The sequence below is a fragment of the Osmia lignaria genome, unplaced genomic scaffold (assembly GCF_051020975.1).
Source record: "Osmia lignaria lignaria isolate PbOS001 unplaced genomic scaffold, iyOsmLign1 scaffold0043, whole genome shotgun sequence".
NCBI classification, from domain to species: domain Eukaryota; kingdom Metazoa; phylum Arthropoda; class Insecta; order Hymenoptera; family Megachilidae; genus Osmia; species Osmia lignaria.
Genome location: NW_027478184.1, coordinates 147,501 through 155,000, shown reverse-complemented (window position 1 = coordinate 155,000; position 7,500 = coordinate 147,501). Strand labels below are relative to the sequence as shown.

General features: G+C 41.3%; 1 non-coding gene across 1 annotated transcript in view; it reads left to right on the top strand.

Moving 5' to 3' along the window:
- The first annotated feature begins 7,093 nt into the window (after positions 1-7,093).
- Positions 7,094-7,500, top strand: part of LOC143307076 (small subunit ribosomal RNA) — a 1,923-nt gene continuing 1,516 nt past the window's right edge. Inside the window, exon 1 of the ribosomal RNA XR_013064313.1 lies at positions 7,094-7,500. This exon is cut by the window's right edge and continues 1,516 nt beyond it. This is a non-coding gene — a ribosomal RNA (small subunit ribosomal RNA).

Genomic DNA, 7,500 nt, shown 5'->3' with positions numbered 1-7,500 from the left:
CATTTCGATCAAGAACTACATTGATCGTCATGAAACTGTTTTTTTTTTTGGGAGACGTGTACGCTCCTTTTCATAAAGGAGACTATCTTATTGCGAAAGTCAAAATCGCACGCTCTCACGGCGATTTGCCCCCGTATACGCCTGGGCGTAAGCCCGTGCGTCGCCGACCTAGCGGCCTGCCGATCGGTATTTAGAGGGAGGCACTTTGAAAGCAACACGCCGTTGGAACTTTGAAAAATTTCGATGCGTCGCCAAAGTTCGTACTTTTCGATAAAATCTTCGTCCTATGATACATTTCGATCAAGAACTACATTGATCGTCATGAAACTGTTTTTTTTTTTGGGAGACGTGTACGCTCCTTTTCATAAAGGAGACTATCTTATTGCGAAAGTCAAAATCGCACGCTCTCACGGCGATTTGCCCCCGTATACGCCTGGGCGTAAGCCCGTGCGTCGCCGACCTAGCGGCCTGCCGATCGGTATTTAGAGGGAGGCACTTTGAAAGCAACACGCCGTTGGAACTTTGAAAAATTTCGATGCGTCGCCAAAGTTCGTACTTTTCGATAAAATCTTCGTCCTATGATACATTTCGATCAAGAACTACATTGATCGTCATGAAACTGTTTTTTTTTTTGGGAGACGTGTACGCTCCTTTTCATAAAGGAGACTATCTTATTGCGAAAGTCAAAATCGCACGCTCTCACGGCGATTTGCCCCCGTATACGCCTGGGCGTAAGCCCGTGCGTCGCCGACCTAGCGGCCTGCCGATCGGTATTTAGAGGGAGGCACTTTGAAAGCAACACGCCGTTGGAACTTTGAAAAATTTCGATGCGTCGCCAAAGTTCGTACTTTTCGATAAAATCTTCGTCCTATGATACATTTCGATCAAGAACTACATTGATCGTCATGAAACTGTTTTTTTTTTTGGGAGACGTGTACGCTCCTTTTCATAAAGGAGACTATCTTATTGCGAAAGTCAAAATCGCACGCTCTCACGGCGATTTGCCCCCGTATACGCCTGGGCGTAAGCCCGTGCGTCGCCGACCTAGCGGCCTGCCGATCGGTATTTAGAGGGAGGCACTTTGAAAGCAACACGCCGTTGGAACTTTGAAAAATTTCGATGCGTCGCCAAAGTTCGTACTTTTCGATAAAATCTTCGTCCTATGATACATTTCGATCAAGAACTACATTGATCGTCATGAAACTGTTTTTTTTTTTGGGAGACGTGTACGCTCCTTTTCATAAAGGAGACTATCTTATTGCGAAAGTCAAAATCGCACGCTCTCACGGCGATTTGCCCCCGTATACGCCTGGGCGTAAGCCCGTGCGTCGCCGACCTAGCGGCCTGCCGATCGGTATTTAGAGGGAGGCACTTTGAAAGCAACACGCCGTTGGAACTTTGAAAAATTTCGATGCGTCGCCAAAGTTCGTACTTTTCGATAAAATCTTCGTCCTATGATACATTTCGATCAAGAACTACATTGATCGTCATGAAACTGTTTTTTTTTTTGGGAGACGTGTACGCTCCTTTTCATAAAGGAGACTATCTTATTGCGAAAGTCAAAATCGCACGCTCTCACGGCGATTTGCCCCCGTATACGCCTGGGCGTAAGCCCGTGCGTCGCCGACCTAGCGGCCTGCCGATCGGTATTTAGAGGGAGGCACTTTGAAAGCAACACGCCGCTGGAACTTTGAAAAATTTCGGGGCAAAGCAATACGCGGCTGGGACTTTGAAATATTTCGGAGCGCACCTAAAGTTCGTTATTTTGGCTAAACGGAGCGAAAATCTGCATTTATACCATCACGGACGTTAGTTCAATAGCGTTTAACGATGGATCCACGGTACAGAATGCAAAAATATGATTGTTAAAATTTTCGACTAATCGGTTCTAAGAGGCGAAGCAATACGCCGCTGGGACTTTGAAATATTTCGGAGCGCACCTAAAGTTCGTTATTTTGGCTAAACGGAGCGAAAATCTGCATTTATACCATCACGGACGTTAGTTTAATAGCGTTTAACGATGGATCCACGGTACAGAATGCAAAAATATGATTGTTAAAATTTTCGACTAATCGGTTCTAAGAGGCGAAGCAATACGCCGCTGGGACTTTGAAATATTTCGGAGCGCACCTAAAGTTCGTTATTTTGGCTAAACGGAGCGAAAATCTGCATTTATACCATCACGGACGTTAGTTTAATAGCGTTTAACGATGGATCCACGGTACAGAATGCAAAAATATGATTGTTAAAATTTTCGACTAATCGGTTCTAAGAGGCGAAGCAATACGCCGCTGGGACTTTGAAATATTTCGGAGCGCACCTAAAGTTCGTTATTTTGGCTAAACGGAGCGAAAATCTGCATTTATACCATCACGGACGTTAGTTCAATAGCGTTTAACGATCGATCCACGGTACAGAATGCAAAAATATGATTGTTAAAATTTTCGACTAATCGGTTCTAAGAGGCGAAGCAATACGCCGCTGGGACTTTGAAATATTTCGGAGCGCACCTAAAGTTCGTTATTTTGGCTAAACGGAGCGAAAATCTGCATTTATACCATCACGGACGTTAGTTCAATAGCGTTTAACGATCGATCCACGGTACAGAATGCAAAAATATGATTGTTAAAATTTTCGACTAATCGGTTCTAAGAGGCGAAGCAATACGCCGCTGGGACTTTGAAATATTTCGGAGCGCACCTAAAGTTCGTTATTTTGGCTAAACGGAGCGAAAATCTGCATTTATACCATCACGGACGTTAGTTCAATAGCGTTTAACGATCGATCCACGGTACAGAATGCAAAAATATGATTGTTAAAATTTTCGACTAATCGGTTCTAAGAGGCGAAGCAATACGCCGCTGGGACTTTGAAATATTTCGGAGCGCACCTAAAGTTCGTTATTTTGGCTAAACGGAGCGAAAATCTGCATTTATACCTTCACGGACGTTAGTTTAATAGCGTTTAACGATGGATCCACGGTACAGAATGCAAAAATATGATTGTTAAAATTTTCGACTAATCGGTTCTAAGAGGCGAAGCAATACGCCGCTGGGACTTTGAAATATTTCGGAGCGCACCTAAAGTTCGTTATTTTGGCTAAACGGAGCGAAAATCTGCATTTATACCATCACGGACGTTAGTTTAATAGCGTTTAACGATCGATCCACGGTACAGAATGCAAAAATATGATTGTTAAAATTTTCGACTAATCGGTTCTAAGAGGCGAAGCAATACGCCGCTGGGACTTTGAAATATTTCGGAGCGCACCTAAAGTTCGTTATTTTGGCTAAACGGAGCGAAAATCTGCATTTATACCATCACGGACGTTAGTTCAATAGCGTTTAACGATCGATCCACGGTACAGAATGCAAAAATATGATTGTTAAAATTTTCGACTAATCGGTTCTAAGAGGCGAAGCAATACGCCGCTGGGACTTTGAAATATTTCGGAGCGCACCTAAAGTTCGTTATTTTGGCTAAACGGAGCGAAAATCTGCATTTATACCATCACGGACGTTAGTTTAATAGCGTTTAACGATGGATCCACGGTACAGAATGCAAAAATATGATTGTTAAAATTTTCGACTAATCGGTTCTAAGAGGCGAAGCAATACGCCGCTGGGACTTTGAAATATTTCGGAGCGCACCTAAAGTTCGTTATTTTGGCTAAACGGAGCGAAAATCTGCATTTATACCATCACGGACGTTAGTTCAATAGCGTTTAACGATCGATCCACGGTACAGAATGCAAAAATATGATTGTTAAAATTTTCGACTAATCGGTTCTAAGAGGCGAAGCAATACGCCGCTGGGACTTTGAAATATTTCGGAGCGCACCTAAAGTTCGTTATTTTGGCTAAACGGAGCGAAAATCTGCATTTATACCATCACGGACGTTAGTTCAATAGCGTTTAACGATCGATCCACGGTACAGAATGCAAAAATATGATTGTTAAAATTTTCGACTAATCGGTTCTAAGAGGCGAAGCAATACGCCGCTGGGACTTTGAAATATTTCGGAGCGCACCTAAAGTTCGTTATTTTGGCTAAACGGAGCGAAAATCTGCATTTATACCATCACGGACGTTAGTTTAATAGCGTTTAACGATGGATCCACGGTACAGAATGCAAAAATATGATTGTTAAAATTTTCGACTAATCGGTTCTAAGAGGCGAAGCAATACGCCGCTGGGACTTTGAAATATTTCGGAGCGCACCTAAAGTTCGTTATTTTGGCTAAACGGAGCGAAAATCTGCATTTATACCATCACGGACGTTAGTTCAATAGCGTTTAACGATCGATCCACGGTACAGAATGCAAAAATATGATTGTTAAAATTTTCGACTAATCGGTTCTAAGAGGCGAAGCAATACGCCGCTGGGACTTTGAAATATTTCGGAGCGCACCTAAAGTTCGTTATTTTGGCTAAACGGAGCGAAAATCTGCATTTATACCATCACGGACGTTAGTTCAATAGCGTTTAACGATCGATCCACGGTACAGAATGCAAAAATATGATTGTTAAAATTTTCGACTAATCGGTTCTAAGAGGCGAAGCAATACGCCGCTGGGACTTTGAAATATTTCGGAGCGCACCTAAAGTTCGTTATTTTGGCTAAACGGAGCGAAAATCTGCATTTATACCATCACGGACGTTAGTTTAATAGCGTTTAACGATGGATCCACGGTACAGAATGCAAAAATATGATTGTTAAAATTTTCGACTAATCGGTTCTAAGAGGCGAAGCAATACGCCGCTGGGACTTTGAAATATTTCGGAGCGCACCTAAAGTTCGTTATTTTGGCTAAACGGAGCGAAAATCTGCATTTATACCATCACGGACGTTAGTTTAATAGCGTTTAACGATGGATCCACGGTACAGAATGCAAAAATATGATTGTTAAAATTTTCGACTAATCGGTTCTAAGAGGCGAAGCAATACGCCGCTGGGACTTTGAAATATTTCGGAGCGCACCTAAAGTTCGTTATTTTGGCTAAACGGAGCGAAAATCTGCATTTATACCATCACGGACGTTAGTTCAATAGCGTTTAACGATCGATCCACGGTACAGAATGCAAAAATATGATTGTTAAAATTTTCGACTAATCGGTTCTAAGAGGCGAAGCAACACGCCGCTGGGACTTTGAAATATTTCGGAGCGCACCTAAAGTTCGTTATTTTGGCTAAACGGAGCGAAAATCTGCATTTATACCATCACGGACGTTAGTTCAATAGCGTTTAACGATCGATCCACGGTACAGAATGCAAAAATATGATTGTTAAAATTTTCGACTAATCGGTTCTAAGAGGCGAAGCAATACGCCGCTGGGACTTTGAAATATTTCGGAGCGCACCTAAAGTTCGTTATTTTGGCTAAACGGAGCGAAAATCTGCATTTATACCATCACGGACGTTAGTTCAATAGCGTTTAACGATCGATCCACGGTACAGAATGCAAAAATATGATTGTTAAAATTTTCGACTTATCGGTTCTGGATCACTGAAAAATCAAAAAAAATTATTAATTTTGATTAATTAAATTACATATGTAGTTTTATATTGTTATAGTCTCGTATTTGTTAATGTTTTGTCGTAAGAAAATGCAAAAATATCGTTTTAATGTTTTCGTCTCATCGGTTCTGGATCGCTGAAAAATCAAAGAAAAATATTAATTTTGATTAATTAAATTACAAATGGAGTTTTATATTGCTATAGTCGCTTATTTGTTAATGTTTTACCGTAAGAAAATGCAAAAATATCGTTTTAATATTTTCATCTCATCGGTTCTGGGCGGTTTTAAAATTTTTTAAAATATTAATTAAACCCATGATTTACATGAGAATGTGAATTTATTATGTCCTGCATGTTAATTTATTAATTTTCATGTATAGAACGTTATAAAATGAAAGGATATGTTCGACGATATTTTCAGTCTAAGTTTTACCGTGCCGGCGGGATGGTACGCTCTCACGGCGGTTTGCACAGGCATACGCCTGGGCGTAAGCCCATGCGTCGCCGACCTAGCGGCCGGCCGTTCGGTATTTATAGGAAGGCACTTTCGGTTCGCTCGGACCGGTCGGGAGTAGCGTCGAGCGTGTGGCTCTTTTATGACTTCGGTTGAAAAGCAGTCTACCGCTCCTCGAGAATATACTTTCTCGACTATTCTCGTTCCGGTTTTCCGTTGCGGATTATTATTAATCTCCACACAGCATTACCACGGGTCGGTGTCTAAGACCGAATGGCCCATATGTGGTGAGCCTTGTAATATAAGGCTGGTGACCTGTATGCACTTATAAATGTTGCATACTTGTACAAACTGAGCATCAACTGTCTGTAACCAAAATTTGTTAAAACTGAAAAAGTTATAAGATTGTATAAAATTTTTGAACCAAGAAAGTAGTGTTAGACGAAAATTCGTTCTATCACTTTTAGAAGGGAGACTGTTTGGAAATATTTAAAGTATAAAATACACAAAAGTCCACTGAATTATGAACAAAATTACGTCCCTGAATTTAAGAAAAGTCAAGAGGTGTCAGAAATAAAATCCTCTCTGATACGTTCAGAGAGGAAAATAAGTATGGAGAGAGGAGTAAAAATGAAAGAAGTTTTAAGGCTGGGGAAACTTCTAAAGGAGAGAGATTCCAACATATCTAATATGTACATTTAAAGCAAGTCCAAGGAACTCTCTCCGTTAATGTTTGAAAAGGTGTGTGCAGATGGAGGAGAAATGTATAAAGTACAGAGACGAGGTTGGTGGGCCCGCTCTAATGATAAAGATTATAAAATTTGGTGGCAAAATGACCAGCATGATCACTGTACGCGCTTTCTCGATTTGTATAGCATGCCACTGTCCGCGCTATCTTTTATTATATTGTCCAGCGTGTGTGGTCTACGTGCTTGCACGATGGATGCACGGCGTGAAAGTGATTTTCGTGCTTTATGAGAGGAGGAGGAGAATATTTGGCCTCTATAAGAGGTACAAAATTTATGAAATGTGTGTTACATACAAAAGAGAAATGGCTTAACGTCGATCGGTCTTACAGGGAGGGCCGACGACGAAAATTTAAATTTACAATAATAACTAAGCTCCCTGGTTGATCCTGCCAGTAGTCATATGCTTGTCTCAAAGATTAAGCCATGCATGTCTAAGTACATACCGAATTAAGGTGAAACCGCGAATGGCTCATTAAATCAGTTTTGGTTTCTTAGATCGTACAAAACATTACTTGGATAACTGTGGTAATTCTAGAGCTAATACATGCAAACCAGAATTCCACCCAGAGATGGGAGGAATGCTTTTATTAGATCAAAACCAATCGGTGGCGGACGGCTTGTCCGTTCGTCCATCGTCGGCTTTGGTGACTCTGAATAACTTTGTGCTGATCGTATGGTCATCTAGCACCGACGACGGATCTTTCAAATGTCTGCCTTATCAACTGTCGATGGTAGGTTCTACGCCTACCATGGTTGTAACGGGTAACGGGGAATCAGGGT